This window comes from Melopsittacus undulatus, chromosome 6 (assembly GCF_012275295.1).
Source record: "Melopsittacus undulatus isolate bMelUnd1 chromosome 6, bMelUnd1.mat.Z, whole genome shotgun sequence".
NCBI lineage: Eukaryota > Metazoa > Chordata > Aves > Psittaciformes > Psittaculidae > Melopsittacus > Melopsittacus undulatus.
The window spans coordinates 43,733,647-43,752,855 of NC_047532.1; the positions used below are offsets into that span (position 1 = coordinate 43,733,647).

The window sequence follows — 19,209 nt, forward strand, 5'->3', positions numbered from 1 at the left end:
TTTTTAGACTGTTGAGCAGCATATAGCCACCTCAGAGAAATTGTTAAATATTATTTAGCTGGGCCAATGCGAGAGACAAAAGATAAAAACTAAACCCCGTTTGAAGGCAAACTTTGCAAAAGCAGTAAATTTTATCAAAGGCTGACTGCTCTTGATTTACAAATATGTTCCCAGTCCTGATTTCAATTAAAGAGAAATCCTCAGGCATTTCTGCCATTCGGCGTTTTTCTTTATTCCACATTGTTACATATTGGGTAATAAACAAAACAAACAAAGACTGTGTTCTGCAATGAGCTACATGCTTCCTGTGCAGGCCCAGGGAAATCAATAGGTCACAGCTTGGCCTTGGATTGCCTCAGTATCACTGTCAATAAGTCCCCCAGCTTTAGTGGAGTTTACATCTGTGCAAGTAAAAAATGAACACAACATATCTGTCTGTATATTCCCCTAAAAAAGAGAGAAAAAAAATACTGTTGACTCCACTGCTTTATACAGAAGGAGAAATAAATAAATAATTAGCTAGCATTGTAAACACTGACTTGTTTGCAAGGGCTCCCAAAATCATGAGGGTAATTTTAAAGAAAGCATGTTTGCAGGTTTTTTCTTTGCTTTCTCCTTGTTGCATTTCTACCTCCTGGTTCTCTCGCCAAGGACTGCAGTTTACAAAGACCAAGACCTCATTTGTATTGGTGGTGTCTGAGTCTCGCATAACAGTACAACAGCGAGCACTGGGTCTTCAAATAGCAATGATGAAGATGGTGATAAAAAACCCTATTCTTGATGATTTGGTTTTCTTCGCAAGTCCTGAAGTAATGATTTCTTTCATCCTGCTCCTGGTAATATTTTAATAACTGTGAATGGTTTTCCTTCAGCAGGCAGTGCTGGTGAGTGCTGAGGCTGAGCTTCAGGGACAGGATAGGTCTGTGCTTCCTTCCATTTGCCTCCTGCCCCACTGGCCTCTGGACCAGCAGCTACACCTGGCACTGAACAGGTCTTGCTGGTGTTCAGCTCAGGTGCTGATCTCTTTGGATGTGGATGCAACTTTCAAGCTTACACAGCTGGGCTTTGCGTCTTGCTCACACATGAACATATCGCATGGATTTTGTTCTTGAAGGGGGAATTTGTTTTCCATTTATTAATAAAAGCAAAGGAAAAGGAAGGTAAGAAAGGGGTCTTTGTCACCCTGTGAGGTCAAAGGGACAAAACCCACATGCAGTACCCTGCCTTGGATGAGAAAGGAGGCTGAGAGTAGTGGTAAAAGCATCTCAGCAATGGCCGTGATTTCCCTGCAGCTCCATGAAAACTACGAGTGAGGAGTCAAAGGGCCTCAATGCCAGGGCCAAGTCCCCACCACCTCCATGTCCTTACCCAAGGGTGAATAGGCAGCTTAATTTATACCTCTGGCTTAACACTTTGGAGTGACAAAATACTCAGATTTGAGACATTTTAATGTCTCCCTCTATTCCTGCTGTGAGTCTTGTTTTTAAATAGATCAGATCTTCATCCACATTTAGGATAGCATAAATCAGTAGTTAATCTAGGCAAAGTCACCCGGCTCTAAAGAAGCCTGTGGAAATGCCCTTGCAGGAGATTGCAATCAGGCCTTGTACTCACAGAAAACACTCACTGCACTGGGAGAGAAAAACTGATTGGGAGCTGTAAATATTATAACCCACCTTCTGAGTCGGGTTCTTTAGATCTCACATCCTCTGGTACAGTCTGGCCACAGCTTGCCCAGTGTGTGCTTGAGGCTCCATATGCCCTTTAATCCTCCACACTTGCTTCTTCCCAAGTCATTGTTTGTATGCACACATTTAGTAATCACTCACTCTGACCATAAAACCTACAGGATTTTAAATTGAACTGAAGTCCCAAATGCTTTAGAAGAATTTATGTTGCATAACTGTACTGGTTTGCCTGGAAACAAACAGTGATATATGGCTAAAATACTCTCCCAAGTGGATGACTCGGATCCTTGCTTTTGGCTTAGACCTTGTTTTGTTGCTGATGGTGCAACTTGTAATCTCTCCTCTAGATGCAGGGCAAACAGAAGACTAACACACAGAGTAAAGTGCATAAGATGAGAACACACAAGTTATTTGGAGCTTTTGGAGACACAACATGCTTTCATTTATTCTGAATCAAGGCAACACTGGAGATTATGGGAAAGAAAACCAAGCCCCATCAGTATTACATGCCGGCCCATTTGTGTGTGGAAGATGTGGCTGGTTTTGTGTTGATTGGCAAAGCAACTGTGTGCCTGGTGGCTTCCCACCATGGGGGAGCCTGCTGCAGACAGTACAGGACACAGCTGCACAAGTAGGGTATGTGGACCTGGGGTGGATTGGTGCCCTGCAATGATGTAGCTTCCCAAAGTGCCACTACTGGCCTCATGAATGGGCAGCTTTGGGTGTTTTGTAGTCCCTTGAAGGTTGTGGGCAAGTGCCTTGTGTCTGGATGTCCCATTGCTAAGGGCTGTCCAAATGATCCTGGCAGGTGGGCTGCATCATTTGTACTGTAGAAATGCTTTTGCCACTGAATCAGCAGTTTGTATGGTTTTTTGCTGTCACTGTTATCACTCCCATACTTTGTTTTCTGTAATCATGCTTTATGTCCAAGGACATCATCTGACTGTTGGTAATTAAGACAACTTTTCAAGCAGGCTCAAAAAGATATATGAAAGCTTTACTTTGCAAATGTGACATTCAACCAGTGCTTAAATGTCCTTCAGCTGTGATGATAAGTCCTCAGGAGTCCTAAACAGCTACAGGAAGGATCACTTAATGTGTTTCTGAAAATTTATGTTTGCTCAGTACATACATAAACCAGTTTGCAGAAGTGGCTTTGCAGATTTGGGGATTTTGCCATTTTTCTGCTGTTTGCAGATTTGAGGATTTCCATTCTGAGCATGCACTAAAACTGTGGCTGTTACTGCATGTGAGCAGGCATTTGCAGAACATTGGCCTCAAGTGGCTCTATCCTTCTTTCTGTCGTTACCAGCTGGGCAGAGGACATCTAAGGATTTGTTGCTTATTGGAGCATGCATTGAAAGTGCAATATATACTCCAGTGTAACTTCATGCACGTATGGCCACGCAGCCCTGCAAGTGCCCTCCACCCTTCCTCTTTCTAAAACAAAAGTATCAGGTATGAAGTTACCTTTGTGGAGCATACTCAAATAGTCTGTGTTCCTTTCCAAGCAAAGCAAATGGGAGAGCAGTCTAATGGAATAACTTTGCAATGAAAGAATATTCAAAATAGTAAAAAAAGATAATAAAAAGGTTAACTTCATGGCAAAGAATAAAATAAGAAACTTTTTTTTTTTCTGCAGGCAGCGCCAAGCATCATCAGGGGATGTATCAATTCATAACAGCTGTGGGTAGCTATTTCTGTCTCAGACTTCAATAGTTTAATCGGAGAAGCATGGTAAAAGTTAACAGATCTGTGTCCAGCAAGGTTAATGCAGGGGTTATCAGATTATGATGCAAAGAAAATCAGCCAGTGTTTTTCTTTCTTGCTATTAATAGTGTAAATGCATTACTGCTACCGGAAGGGTAGTCAGCTCTTCTCAGTCTGTGGTCTCCCACTGTCAGGGAGTAACCTATGAAAAACTGGTTTCCTTTACAAACATACCCTTCTGCCTTCTCATTCAATGCCTACGTAACCATAGTGTTGAAGGGGTGGTTGCTAATATCACAACTTGTGATCATGTTTTGCTAGAGTCATTCTTTTTTCTAAGCCCAATGAGTAATTTTTGTGCTGTTTAACTTTTTTTAAAAAAGATGTTAAAACCAAAGGAGTTGTTAAAATGCCTTCAAGAAGTGTTTCTGCAAAAATGATTGTGATTTTTACTTCCACCTTGTTATGTCTGCTTCTGAAACTATTTGCATGGCTCTTCTGTAGCATTAGTGGCAATGGCAATGTGAGGCCACGGGGCTTTTTCCAGAAGATTTCCAGTTTGAATGTACCCAGCAGCCTAAAGGAGGAGGAAAAAACACATTCAGCAAGGAGACTTGCAAACAGCCCCATGGGAAGGTGGAATCAGAGAAGAATCTTTTGATTCTGCAGTGCTTTGTCCTGTCCAGGTCTGTGTAGCCAGCTTGTACTGCCCAATATTGAAGTACGTCATGAGAAATTATTTCATTTCCTGATTGTGCAAGTGTAACAGAGGCCTGTTGGCAGTGGTGAATTAGAAGTGAAATTGAAACTTTCCAGCTCAACAAACACTGTGAATATTTTTTTCCATGCTTGCTTGGCTTTCCAGTCTTATTGTTTATTACTTATTATTATCTTAGAAAATAATGAAGTCTCAACAAAAATTAAATACTTTGATTTATCTTCCCTTTGGTTTTGAGAATTTCAGAAATTATATTCTGATTCAAAAGCCACACTTGAAGATATCGGACTCTGCAGTGAGCTGGAAGATGCAGCCCCAGCAGCCCAGTTTTGCAGTTCAAGTTCAGTGTACTGTGTGGCTTTGCCTGGGATCTACTCCATAGCTCAAGCACAAAAGATAGAAGATGCCCCCAGTCTTGCACTCACAGTACAAGTCTGACTTGAGCTGCCTTGTGCTTGCTATAAGGAATATGAAGACTAGGTCATGAACTTAAAATAATATTACTTGATTCTCTCAGGCTATATATAAACTGCCTGGTGGATTCCTGTTGCAGCCTGCTCCAGCAGAATCTTGGTCTCATAAGTGTCCACGGAAAGGAAGAGGAGCTTGTTGCCAGGCTTACACACCACTGCCTTTCTGCTGAAACCAGGAAGAGTAAAACTGGGGTGCAGCCAGGCCATACACCCAAACTTGCATATTCAGGATCCTTGTTGCATCCTGTGGCTGCAGTGCCACATGAGACTTCAGTGCTGAGTTGTCATCTGCATCCAGGGAAGAGGTAGGAGATGAGATCCCTGATTCTCCTGCCCTCACATAATGCAAAAGCAGTGAGTGGGGAAAAGCATTTCTAGAGTTCTTTTCCTCTGACCATGGAAATACAGTCAGTTCTCCAGTTGTCACTGGTTAATCAACATCTTCCCCAGAGCAGAGGGGACATGAGAATCTGACTCATGCCTTAGAGCCACGTCCCCAAGCCTGGCATCCTCCAAGGGGAATGCTGCCCTTTCTTTGGGGCTGATAAGTCCAAAGGCATGAAAATAGTAGGGTTTTAGGGTTGCTGGCCTTAAAATGGACCTTCAAAACTATTTTCCTTTGACATTACCTTGACTGATTTTTATGTTTATTCTTGACAACAAGCTTTCCTTGGAATACTTGTGGAAAATAAACTCTGGCAAGCCATATGCAGAGCCAGCAGATTAATTTAAGACAAGAAAATATTTGTGGGAAAGTTTGTGTTTGTTCGTGCTATTCATCCAACACTATCACAAAAGCATTTTTCGTGAGTACATAACTTCGCTGAGGTACCTTTTGGTCAGAGAGATAGATCAGTTACTGTGCATTCATGTCCATGTTTTTCAGCTGTGGGGCATCAGTAGAAATTTTGGTATTTCCTCCAAGAGGAATTTGGGTTTGGCTCTGAACTTCACTTGAAGAGTTAACATTTCTGGAGCCATGACCTCAAAACCACAAATAGAAAGAAAAATAACACAAGATAAATGAGCACAAAGTTCTGGAAGCCCTAAAGAGTGGAAAACAAATTTCAGTATGTTTTGTAACCCATCCTCTAGAGTTAGGGAAAAAGGACATTTTAATAAACGTGCACCCTAGGGCCCACAGAGATTTGTGTGATAAATGACAGACACACAACTGGATGTGGGATGAAGGCTGGGTCTGTATTCCTCCAGCTCTGAAAATACCCACCTAACCATCTGAGCAAGAAAGTTGGTATTGGCCAGTAGCTAAGCCTCCTGGACCAGTTGTTGAACTCTACTACCACTCATTCCCATGAGCAATTCAGTAAGCCCTGAAGTCTAGCAGTGTTTTTCTCATTGAAAATCACCCAAAGAAAAAAGAAATTTAAGCCAAATCAAGACACTTGGTTTGTGAAAAAGATCCAAGTGCATGACTCTGACCCTGTCTCTAGGTTAACACCCCTGTCCTGCTGCACCTCCTGTGGCACCCTGTGGGCTGCTCTCACTGAAACAGAGCAGGGGCCACCATGGGGGTTCATGGAAGACTTTGACTAAGTCAAAGGCATTTACTCTGACAGTCCTCCTCCTGCTCACAAAGTTTCATTCCTGTCTGACATCCCTTTGTCATTTCTTACAAATACAATGGGACGGGAAGCTGTTATTTGGCTGTACCCAAATAAAAGGATAGAAGAAACCAAAATTAGATCAGTAATTCCACATGTGGAAAATGCCACACAAACACTTCCATGCTTTTTCGAGTCAGAAAAGAGAAGAGGAATAACCCAAGCAGCTGTGAAAATCAATCCTGATTTTCACAAGCTTAGGTAGAGGTACCCTAGCATGGGAATCCCTAGACTTGCATGAAGAGCTTTAAAATATTGATTTTGTTGTCTCGTAAGGGCTTACAGCTCAGAAAAGAGATGCTGCTTCTCTTTGCAGGTCCATGATGGAAAAAAAAGAGAATTATTCCAAGAAACACTTCTCATGAAACATTCTGACTCTTCTTTCTCTACTTCTTAAAAGAAGGTGTTTGGAGCTAAATAATGTGGATGGGAAGGTGAGGGATGCTCATGCAATGCCAAGAGAGATGGAGCAAGGCTAGGGGGCATAAATTGTTATGCCTAATGCCATGTGTGCCTATGTCGCAGCTGTCACATGTGCTACTTGCTGACTTACCAGTAGGGTGATCACTGTTCTGGGTGTCAATGCTTTATTGTTAAAAGCTATTTTATGACCTAGGTATGTGTATACACCAAAATCTTTTGCTCTGGATTGAAGTCTTATGACTAGAAACAGGATCATGAAGTGCTGTATCATACTGGAGGAAACAGAGTGACATGGGCATCTGTGTTAACTCCAGTTTCAAGATAATGCCTGTGTTAATGGGGAGCAACACTACCTGAATGATCTCAGCAGATGTCCTCAAGTTAAAAGGACCAATGAGCAACACAACTAATTGGCTAATACGGCTTTAAAAATTTGCTTAAGAAAAAAAGAAGTGAGAAACCCCATCTGCTTGCCTGCAAACATGCAGTGCTTTACATTAGCAATGCCACATGCTTTGCTTAGAGCTGATGGGGCTTGCGGTATCCTGTTGCAATAGGGTGAAAGCAAGGGGAGACACAAAAATAGCTCTTCTGCCCACAGTCCCACCCGCGAAAAAGCACAAGTCACCCAGGAGCAGTTGCTTGCTGCACTGGCGGCTACTGGAGCAGCGTTCTCTGCAGCTGTTAACTCACCAGCACACTGGGACACAGGCCTGGAAACAAGGACCATGCTCTCATTAGCACCCAACTTCCATGCAACAGGGGTTTTGCTTTACTCCAGGTTCAGCTGAAGCCATGTTTGCTCTGTCAGCTTGTGAGCTGGCCACCATTGCCCACCCTATAGTCACCTCTCGAGCAAGCTCAGGGTACAGGATATTTTCCACACATGCTCCCTGCTCAACTTTGGCCAAATCAGCTTCAAGTGAGGAGATGTGAGATTAACCACCTGCTTTTCCCCAGGCCACGTGTTGCTGTTCTTTCCCTATGGTTTTAATAAAGTTTCCAAGAAGGAGAGGTCTTGCCTGGAGGCTGTAACCCCATTCCCAAATCAAGTTTCTAGTGCTTTAATTGTCACCTCTGTCCCATTAGATCATCAGGGGGAGTTTCTGAGAGTAGTAAAAATGATGCTGAGACTGACAGAGCAGCAACCATTTGAATTTGTCCATCCTGCATATAAAATCTCAGCAAAGGCTGAAATCAGTCTGCAGTATAAGATATGTTGCCTCTTCTAAACCCCAAACCTGAGTCCCCAGAAGTAACACACCTCTGGCCTCAGTCTCTTGCTCGGAGATTGATTGCAGGGCAACCCCCACCAAGTTCCAGGAGGAGCTGGATGTAATTAGGAATGGGATTTTGTCACATGCATCTGACATCCAGGACTGAATTTAGTGACCTGGGTGGATGTGCCAGGGCTTGTTTGTCTTTGGGAGTGAGTCCCATTTCCTCAGAAGTCACCCAGTTTTGTGGTTCCCTCAGTGATCCTTGGTAGCTCCGAGGATGGCATTCCAGGACCATTGTCCCCCAGTGCCATGGTCCCACCATTATCCTCTTCTCCAGGCTGTGGTTGTGCTTTTTGAAAGGATAAGACGCTGGATTACCCTAGCTCTGTTACTCCTTGAGTAAGCTCTATGGATATTTTTGTCTGTCCTTTTCAATTCCATCTTAAGTCAGTGCCACAGGCAGATCTCTTAGTAGATTGCATTTGTGATTTATGCAGGTCCAGAAGAGTCCAAGGACCATTTATCTTCAAACCAGGAGAGAGATGAAAGATACTAAAATTTCCTGCAGAGCTAGATCTGAGCATCAAAGAGGGAAAAATGTCATTGTTTTACTGAGACAAGACGACGTGAGGCAGGTTTTAATGCTGGGGGATTTTTTTTAATTGAATAATTTGCCTTAAGAAGAAAGTGAAGTTTGAAGAAATGAAAGGAGGGCAAATGAGCTTGGTGGGCACTGCTGGGAAGCACTCTCTGGGGAGGGGCAGAAAAAGCTGCGTAGAAGCAGAGCCCAAGGGGACATGATTCTCCTGGGATGGAGAGACAGCACGAGGCAGGGTCGGGCTGTGGCTGCGTGGTGTCCTTATTGGGAGAGCGCCATTATGGGTCTGGGACAGGCATACCATCAGCCCATGGTGCCTGCAAGAAGCCATGTGCTCATGCGACACTGGGTGTACTTGGGATGAGCAGGTCTGCACAGCAACATGACTGTGCCTAGCATAGAGAAAAAGTAAAGTTCCTAGTCTCAGTGAGTCTGACTGCAAATATGGGAAACACCACTCAGATGCATTCCTTTGTGCTGCCATGGTTTGGCATGACAGCAGTGCATCTTGTCAACCAGCTCCTGGGCCAGGGGTTGGATGAAGCATCACCCTACCACAGCATCAGGTCTTGTGGAGCAGAGGAGCATCTTCTGCTCTTACATCCAAAGCACAAATCTTGGGAAATGCGATCCCATCAGAGGGCTGGAAGGAAACGGAATGAAGGAGGGGGCTGGGAAAGGGTCCGTTTACATTTGCAGCAGATGTTGTCTACAGGAGGAATATACTTTTATTTCCCCTGTGGACTGCCAGTTGATTTTCATGTGGCAGGCACTAATGGAAAATAATAAAGCCCATTTTAGTTAGACTGTATCTAGAACACTTACAGGTCAAGCCAGTACTCAAAACAGAGTTACAGAACATAACACATTAGCTTGTCCCCAGCGCCTACAGTGGCCAGGGGATTTTTACCATTTGAAATTGAATTTTAAAGGTCAAGGCCTTTCATGGGTTTTAAAAAGCAGTGCATCTCTGTAAAGTTAGCATGAACGTGGAGACAATTACTGGGTGTAAGGAAATACAACCTTTGTGTTTGTTAACAGTGAAAAAAAACCCCAAAGGGGACTCATGATGGGCAGTGTGATACGACTATAAACTCCAGAATATCCTCATTAATTATTATGACTCAAATTATTTGGTATTGTCTTCCTGCTGCTAAACCAAACCCACAAAATGCACAGGAGGTATCTTTCTCTGAAAATTAAGTCCTGTCAGTTTATAATATAAAATTCACTGATGATTGTAAAGGAAGCATGGTCATAAAAGCTCAAGTTTCTTCGAGATTAGTCAGAAGTAGATAATTTGTTTAGGAGAGATTAACTTAGTTCAACATTCAGATAACCTCAAACATTTTCCATGTGGTTTTATACTTCACAGAATAAATAAAGCGAGCACATGAAGTTTGTGCCTGAACAGCCACACACACATGTGAACACCCTCATGTCTGTGTTTTCTTCTCCATCCCCTCCCCTTGCAGAGCCTCGTCCCCACAATGCTCCCAACCCTGCTGATTCAGGAAGGCTGTAAGAGGGCACACAACACTCACACTTTGATTGCCCAAATCAGAGACAAGGGCCACCAAAATCCCTGCTTTGAGCATGCTGGACGTTGAGGGTGGTCCGCACAATGCCTCCATCCCTAGGAGACCCAGTGATGAGGGTCTCCTGTGTCACAGTGCCCCAAAGCCAGGCATCCTCCATGGCATTCCTGCTGAGAACTGGAACTGATACTGATGACTTTATTATGACACCAAATCCACATGCCAGGCAGGTCAGGCATCACTGTCCCAGGCAACTGTCTGCACTGCTGGTGGGGCTGCTGGGATGGCCAGGGTGATCTCCCAGGTGATAGAGGAAGCCTTGTTGCTGGACTCATTTCCACGACACTGCCTTTTCTCCCACAGCCAGACAGGTTCCTGCTGACTCACGTACCACACTGATTGTGATCATAATTAATAACAGCAGAAGGCTCAGGCCCAGGCTGCAATCTTCCCCTCTCAGCTGGGCAGACCCTCATAAGAGAGGCCAGCAGACACAGTCCTGTGCCAAGGGGCTAAACTGGATCAACCCTTCTGTTTTGGCTTTCTTGCCAAGTCAGCAAGTATGCCAGTCAGCTAAACACATAAAATAACTATGCTTTTCTTTCCTTTCTTTATTTATTTTTAACCCAAAGCTAAGTGTACATCTCAAGAGTAAATTGTGTTGTGTTCTTAGTAGCTGATAGTAGCTGGAAAGTGCATATGCCACTCTGTTTCCCAGTAATATCCACTGAAGTCTGAAATCACTATCATATCTACAGGTTTTTCCTGTAATACAGCTTTAGTAAAATCCCTCTTAATAGCATGCCTTGGCTGAGCTAAATATTGACTGGCTTTTTTGTCAAGCTGTTGGACAAAAATCTGAGAACAATTAATATTAAATCTGCTAATGTTTAGATAATGACAAAGATCTCCAGTTCCTCACATTCATAATGAAAATGCCTCTTTCGTGCTGCATGAGGTACTTTGATGGACAGTAAGTGCCTTTGCAAAGAGGGTGGCAGCCTGAGCTCCTCTATGCAGGTGGAAAAGGTCCCAGGGCTGAGTAGCATTGGAGCTAGAAATAGCACTTTTATCTCCACATTGCCACCATGAAATGCTGTGCAGTACTTGAAAACCCCATTGCTTTTCTTTTTCCCAATGCTTTATTATCCTAAAGCTTCTAAAACCTTTGCTGTCCATGGAGGGGAAAGATTGCCAAGTGAAATTAAAGTATATAAAATGTGGGGGAAGAAAAAAAGAGAGCAGTTTAGAAGGTATGTGAATGTAAGAAATAATAAAGTTCATGTTTGTAGACTGCTTCTGCTGACTGGCCAATGCACACTCCTTTCAGGGACCTGTGGTTTCCTATGGGTCTACTGAGCACTCTACAACACCACCGACCACATTCTGCGGCTTTACCTGCAAACAGCATTTTGATCATCCCATTTCTAGATGACAAAACAATCACGTAGGTTATTCAGACCTGTGTTCCCAACTGAAGATGGTTTTCATGTTGAATCAAGCACTGAGCTCAGTGTTTTGGACAAAGTCACGCATCCAGCTAAGCAGTGGCTAGCAGAGGATCTGCAGTCAGCACAAACAGCTCAAATGAAGGACCTGAGCAACAAAATCCATTTGCCTGCTCCCTTGTGGTGGTGTTGCCCACATTGGAGCCATGGTAAGCTACTGAAGGAAAATGATCTCTGGGAAATGCAAAGGGTTATTGTGTAGTGGCAAGGAGAGATGAGTGAACCCATGGAGGAGAGTGACTTATGCAGAATGGGGTGAATCTCACTCCTGTAAAATGCAGTGACTACAGATGTCCCTGTGTACCAGCCCACAGCTCATATCAAGCACCAATGGGAACCACCTTGGGTGTATGTTGGGTGCAACTCTACCTAGTTGCCAATTCCAGCTGGGTTACAAGCACAGGGATTTAACTGCCATGGAAGTTAAACATATGCAAGAGCTTCAGGATCAGACATACTGATTTTTCCTCTGTTGCTACTAGCCTGTTGCACAAGAATTCAGAGCAGAGCACAGACCTCCACTTTTTCCTTAGGTCCTCTCCCCTCTGTGATGTTTCTGCCTTCCATGCATCTGCTCCAGGATCTTTACCACCTCTGCAGCCAGTACAGAGATGAAGGCAACCCTGAAATGATTTAAATGTTAGACTGGCTGAACTGCCCCAATAAATTGCCCCTTTCTCTCTTCCCTGAAAGTACATGGAGTGTCCTGGTGCAGCAGCACAGTTCGGGTGCCAAAGGCAGCATGGCCAGGTCCCCGTGGGGTGTGCTGACCCATGCAGGATAGCATGCAAGGCAGGCTGCTGAGCAGGACTGAGCTCCCACTCCCATTCCCAGCTCAGGTATTTTGCATCCATCTGATTCCTTTCATCATTAATTTTTTTTTAAAGACTCTACTATTGCTGACTCCACAAAGGTCTTTGCAACATAATGAGAACTTTTCTAAAGACTCAGAGATTTCTAAATTAAATGTAAAATGTTTGTTGCGGAGATGCACAGCCGTACATTATGCATTACTGGTTTGAGACAATAACATAATTCTGGTAGAAATTATCCACGTGAGCTGCAATCAATTTTAGCTACTACCCTTTGCATGCTTGACAATCTGGCCACTCAGCTGTGGAAAGGGCTTTTACTTGATAACTTATACTGTTGATAATCGATGTGGCTTTTGGCAGTGCTAGGATATTATTTAACTCCCTGAAATTACCAACACTATTTGTGGAGGGACCAGGCATAGCTGCGAATACTCTGCCAAACCCCTGTGGCTTCACTCGACACCAAGGAATGCACAGACTCCAGCACAACTCTTGAAGACTTGTTTTAGCAGTGTGGGCTTTCATGGGTTTCCACCAGCCCACCTCTCATGATCAGGCAAACAGCATCATCCTCACTCTGGCTATGTGGCCCCAGTTGGACTGGTGGAAATCACCATTTTTATAATGCACCCCCAAAATCCTGTAGTCCCTTTGCAGGGTGGACTTCAACAGTCACCCGTGTCATGTGGGTTTTGCTGTGTGCCAAGGCAGCAATGGGATGGTGGAGGTTTGCACTGTGCAGGACTGAAAAAAAAAAAAAAAAGAACAGTATTTTATGTGATAAGAAAAAATCCCAAAGGGGAGAGATGCTGAAATAATAAGCTCACAGTAGGGATGTGAAGAATTGAAGGCATATATTCCCTGTGACTACATTTGGGTGGTTATTATACTACTATCTTTCTTCCTGAGTTTTGTCAGCCTGTGTTTCTATATCAGAGAAGGATGCCTAAAATAACTGTGAGCTTAAATGTTGAGATAATCCCATGTGCTCATACATTCCTGCAAGCTTCGCCAAGCAAAGTGGGGTCTCCTCCCCAGGCAGGACAGCAATGCCTCTCATACTCACAGGAGCCCTTGTTCTTGCTCACACCATCATGGCAAGGGGCAACTCCGGCACAGGGACCAGCAGCCTGACCAAAACGCCTGTTCCAGCCCCCAAAGAGCTTGCAGTCCCCACAGTGACCCCTGGTGCCATCCTACTCTCAGAATCCCTCTGATGTTAACTTGAGGTATCAACCACGTAGGTGAAAGGCTGGCATTTGGCCACCACTGCCTGTAGCATAAGGGCATATAAATCAGTGCAAGGGCTGGCCCTCGTAGCTACCAGCTCTAGCTGCGTTGGGCTGATTTATTTCACATGGGAGCAGCAGTAGCAGTTTACGCCTCCTAGTGCAGATTACAAGATAAATCTGGCTTTCAATGAGACCCACTGGTGACTGACACTGACAGAGCTTTTAAATCACCGCAGATGCCTGGGTATAGCCATGGGGCAGATTTGGCCCTGCAGGTCAGCTCTGTTTCTGGCTGGTGTAAATCAGCACAGCTTGGATTGAGATGTGGTGTCAGGTTCGAGCGCCAGTCTCATTTTTAAATGTCTGTATGGTAATTCCAGCTCAGAGAGACACCTGAGGGCTGCAGCCCTTCTCTGCTTCAACTACCAGCTTTTCCCATGCTAGGAAGTGCTTTTAACAGTGAAAGCTTTAAGTATTGACTAAAAGTCTCTTGGGTGTGCCACACAGATGCTCCTTTTAAGACCCACTTCACACAGCCAAGGTCCATCCATAAGAAGATAAATACCTTCCTCAGCACTAATTTCAATTACTTATATGCTCTAAAAACTTTTGCACTGACTGGCTTTACATATTGCTAACTGGTAGAAGCTGGCCTGGTCTCCGTGAAATTGCCAACACTGCTCCTGGAAATAATCTGGTCTTGCCTGGATAAATTCTTCAGCATTAAGGCAGTGAGAACATCCAAACAGGACATGAAAGTCCTCTCTGTGCTCTGACAGGCACTGATCCCTTCTGACACATGTCCTGCTGCCATTAGCAGGTTTGGCTTTGCTGCCAGAGGTGCATTGTCATCACAGCCAGGGATTATCCTTGTGCTCTTGTTGGTGGGACAGATTTCAGCTTGTCATGAGCATGCACCCAGAGCAGGATCAGACCTGAAGATTGGGCAGGGGCACTTGCCTGCTCCATCTGTGGAGCTGATCCTTGGCCAAGCACTGCTGTGATACTGGGAGCATAAACATGTGTGAATGTATCCTCTATCAGTATAATACCTAGACTGTAAAGTCATTTCTAGACAGGTTTTATCTGGACAAATTACACTGTAGATGGAATAACCACACCAAAGTACAATATGTTATAAAAACAACATCATTTTGAAATTAATTGTGCTTTGCTTTTCTTAGCTTTTAGCACGGTCCAAGACACATCAGAGTGTGTGGCAATGGTCCATGATCTGGGCCAGAGGAGGACAAAACAAAACACCAGCTCATTCCTCTGCCACTTGCAGCTGCTCCTTGTTGTGTCAAGAGCTTGATGGAGCCCTGGCTGTGTTCCCTCTGTTCATCTTTCCATTTCTGCATGTTTTACATGGCTGATTGGTGGCCACAATTTTCAGTTCCATGCACTGATGATTCAGTGTGAGTTACCCAGGGAAAGGTACAGGTTGGCCATACCACTCGGTAGCCACCCTCTTCCCAGCCTGCCACCAGCCTGTCAGAACATATGTTTGGCTGTAGTGTGGACATACATCATGGGTGCAGTCATCATAGATGGTCAATAAAGTTGTTGCTAGTAAAATGAGTCCATGTAATTCTGAAGACATGGCATGAAACCCAAGATGGGTAGACAGTAAGGGTGATATTTTTCATAGCTTCTATACATCTTCATGAAACAAAAGCTAAATAATGCTGTTGCTTGTTCTTGGCAAATGGCTCAAAGAGGCTGGTGATACTGAGTGCCTATACAAATATCCTGTGGGTTTGGGGTGTGTGAAGGTAGTTATTTAGCCTTCATTCTGAGGAATTCATTTTGTCATACTTTAGATAAACATCCATTTAAAGCAGAATTTTTTATGATTGCAAATTATCTTTGTGGCTTACATGACCATCCTGATTAGGCTCCTGAGGGCAGAGCATCAGCTGGTGCAACAGGACATCATGCTACTGATGAGCCTTATGGCAATTAGCGCTACTTGCAAATTCATCTCTTCATGTAGCTTAGTAGCTAGATGGCACTGAAGGTATTTTGTGGCATCTACTGTCTCAGGTATGGCAAAGAGATGACTAATTTGCCTGTGAGTGGTAAATAATTGTAGAAATTAGTATTATTCATTTTTAGTGCTGTTGGACCAAATTCTGTCTGCTACTATCACTCATGTAGGTGTTGTGACTACAATAACATCTCAATGTGATAAGCAATTCAGACTATCCAGCCTGTCACATCCCAGCTCCATAGGCACCCGGTGGAAGAACTGGTGCTAACACATGTTAGTCACCTACTGCAGATGGTCTGAAGACAGCTAGAGACTCCACGTCGATATTGAGATAAGGCAAACACAAGATGCAGAGCAATTTAAGAGGAGAAAAAGAGAAGATTGAAAAAGGCTGAGGGGAGAAGACATTGCCATTTCTGGGACTGTTTATAATTTGTGACTGACTTGGCACAGGGTTTTCATTCCTCACCGCAAAGGGGAGGTGCCAAACTTGGGAGCAGCTCTGGGTTTCAGTCTCATGATTTCATCTCCTTGGCTGCTGGTACAGAGCCATGGTGCTCCAGGACCCTTATTTATTTTATGAGTCAGGCAGAAAGTTCTCAGTCACAATCACAAAATCATTACAGCTCAGACAATGTGTTCAGTGATTCAAGACCATTTCTCACCCATGTTAGTGCTTCCTGTGCTGCTCCACTGACTCCACCACGGTCATCTGAAGAGTTTCTCCAGCTTCAGAATTACCTTTTTGCATGGCTCCTGGTGAATGAAAATAGTTTCACTAATAATTTTATTTCCTGTTTGCTTCAATTATGCTTCCTTTCCAGTGGGAGTTATGTGGTTGTTTTGGTCTCACTAGCTGGAGGCATGTAAAACTTGTATAGAAGTTTGTGTATTAGAGGGCTCTGCAGAGAAAAAGAGGAGCCATTGCCAACCAGCCTAGCACTGATTTGGGGAAGGAAAACTCACCCCAGCATCAGCACCACTGGGAGGCTGCAGGTCTCTGCATTAACATGTGCTGCTGCTTGGGGACCAGGCGGCAGTGCAGGTGGCTGAGGGGCTGCTGGGGTCCACCAGAGCAGCTCCTTGCTGTGTCTGTGATGTCCCTTGCAACCACAGCCCATGGCAAAAACAAATGGCAAGTGCAACTAATGGGATATTTAGAAATGAGGTTTATCTCTTGTTCAGCCCAGACTGAGCTTTTTGGAGAGTACTTTAGTCCCCCACCCAAGATCCCATTTCCCCTTCAGATGAGCAGCTGGAGAGATTGCAGTGGGAGGAGGGGACAGGGTTGCTTTTTCTTGATACCCTGCTGATTTGGAGAATATTTCAGAGCTACCTCAGTGGATCCAGCTGCCTGACAGGAGATCCTTCTGACCTACTTGGCTGTGCAGAGGAATAGCGGGAAGTAGGAAAAGGGTTAGGTTGCTGCATAAAAGGAGCTGTGTATCTGGTTGACCTAATTTGGGTCTTTCTTGCACTTTTTTATCTCCACTGGCTTCAGCAAAGGAATGCTGATTTACACCAGAAGAAGCTGACCCAATTTCCATGACCTGCTCTCACCATGTACTGGGGCAGTGATGACTTTGCTATAATCCACTGTCCCATTTTCCCTTAGTTCAGGTTTCTGCAGGAGCACAGAACCACAGAAGCATGAAAGATGCAAATGTGCATGCAGCCAAGCTGGGATGTGGGGCAGCAGGGCAGGCACTTTGCAGATGGATTGCAGTCACCCAAGTTTTCCTATCCTTAAAAATTCAGAGTCAAACCATAGCAAGAAACCCCTTCTCAGGCTGCAAGTTAATGCAAGTGGGGGCTTGGCTTGGGTGGAGGATGCCCAGCCCCAGCTCACTCTAGCTCCATCCCCTCCCAGCACCCCAGACCACCACCCCAGCTGGTGGTCCAGATTACAGTGCCATATTTCCATAATGGTGAAGGACCTAGAGACATGAACATCCTTATACACAACAATTACTGTCCCCTCCCTCCTCCTGCACAGCAGCTTTGAAAGTCTGTGAGAGCTGCATCAGAGGAGCCTTGGTGCTGAAGTTTGTTAATTAATATGCTACAGTTAACTGTCTCAAAGCTTTCTTCAGATCAAGTGAAATGGCTCCTTACCTTTCCCTGTGATCGAAGAAAGGCATTGCCGGTGGGTGCTGGCAGCATGGCAAGGATGAACATGACAGAGCAGGCACCACTTTCAGCAGTGGCTGGTCATGAGCTGCCTCTTCTGTAGTTGCATATAAACCATAGGAGATGAACCAGTACTGCTCAGCTGTTGCTAATATCATCAGGCATCCTCTGATAAATGGGCAGGAGGGATCCAGCTAGAGCAGGGGCTAATTCTCTGGGACTGTTTCCTATTGCTTTCAGTGAATAGCAGCATGAGGTTCCCAGTGGGCATTGCTGAGCAGCAGCAAAAACACAAATGTCTCCTGGCCTTTGCTTTTATCTAAAAACTGCCTAGTCAGACTGGTTAATTCAGGTTGGGTTCTTCAGGTGCACTTGAATGAAAACACCTGTGAAAAATATTGGAGAGAGACAAATACGCCTTATTTTTGAATGTTAATAAATTGAAACAATCAGAGGCAATCCCAAAACAGAAAGGAAAAAAAATTCTTGAAAGAAGGCATTCCAAGTAACTGGAAAAAATAAACAAGAAGCACTAAAAGCTGCTAGTTTTTCACTGCTCCATGTCAGCCCTGGCTCTCACCTTTCCAGTGCCCTCAGCCTCTCAGTCAGCTCCGCAAACAGAAATTTTCACTCAAGTCTTGGCATAATTCCTTGTGTCAGTTTGGCCTTGGCTGGGATGACCAAGTGAGAACGCAGGATCTGATGTTTCATGATTAAATGGAGGCTTAGCTGTCTCAGGGTCATCAAGGGTTGACCAAGCTGGGCTGTCAGGGGTGAGGTTTCTGGCTTGGACAGCCTCGTCTTACAACTCCTTGTATTGATCTTGATTTACAAACCTGATGAGCTTCGTTTTCTGCATTTTACATGGTTGGTCTGGTCTCCAGCTGGAGATGTGACCACTCACAAACTAACTTGGAGCACAGTTTGGTGCCAGTCCAGTGTGCTTCTCTCTGCCATAAGACATTCCCCTGTGTACATGCATGTCTCACAAGTACCTGGGGTCAGATCATCCTGCTTCCAGGACATATATTCCCAGTTTTAGGGGTCTAAGTGTGGGAGGAGAAATCCCCTCCCTGACTGCTTCAAAACCAGACTGAAACCATCCCCATTTGCCCATTGCAAAAACACAGAAAAATGCAGAACTGTTGTGAGTGCTATCAAAAATCAGGCATAAAGAAAAATTCAGGCAAGGAACAAGAAATTCCTCTGTTTTCTGAGGCCCACACTTCAAGGAGGAGACCAACCAGGCTTACAAGGGGCAAAGGAGTGGATGCTGCAGTGCTGCAATACTGGCTTACAAGGTGTCCCTGTATTTCCCATCCACCTCCACTTCTTCTGGTTGACAAAGGCAGAGTTTTAAGTGCTTTGTCTAATACAGCTATACAATGACAGCCTGGGGACCTCAAAATGCTGTTCTCCCCTGAAGAAACCCTGAGGAGTGCAGGAAACCACACTCACACCAATCCCTTGAGGGGACAGCGATAAAATTAAGATTTAACAACAGCCCTTAATTACTGGGTTTCTGCTCAACCCTGCCATTG

The 19,209-nt window shown here is 44.4% G+C and overlaps 1 long non-coding RNA gene across 2 annotated transcripts; it reads right to left on the minus strand.

Moving 5' to 3' along the window:
* Window positions 1-255: 255 nt before the first annotated feature.
* LOC115946157 (uncharacterized) lies at window positions 256-18,340 on the minus strand. Of its 2 annotated transcripts, none has more exons than XR_004080270.2 (4): window positions 18,249-18,340; window positions 17,654-18,054; window positions 16,204-16,294; window positions 256-447 (listed from the first exon to the last, which is right to left on the minus strand). It is a non-coding gene; the product is annotated as an uncharacterized lncRNA (long non-coding RNA). The 2 variants fall into 2 exon arrangements; XR_004080271.2 differs by lacking the exon at window positions 256-447 and adding an exon at window positions 1,374-3,975.
* Between the last annotated feature and the right edge of the window lie 869 nt (window positions 18,341-19,209).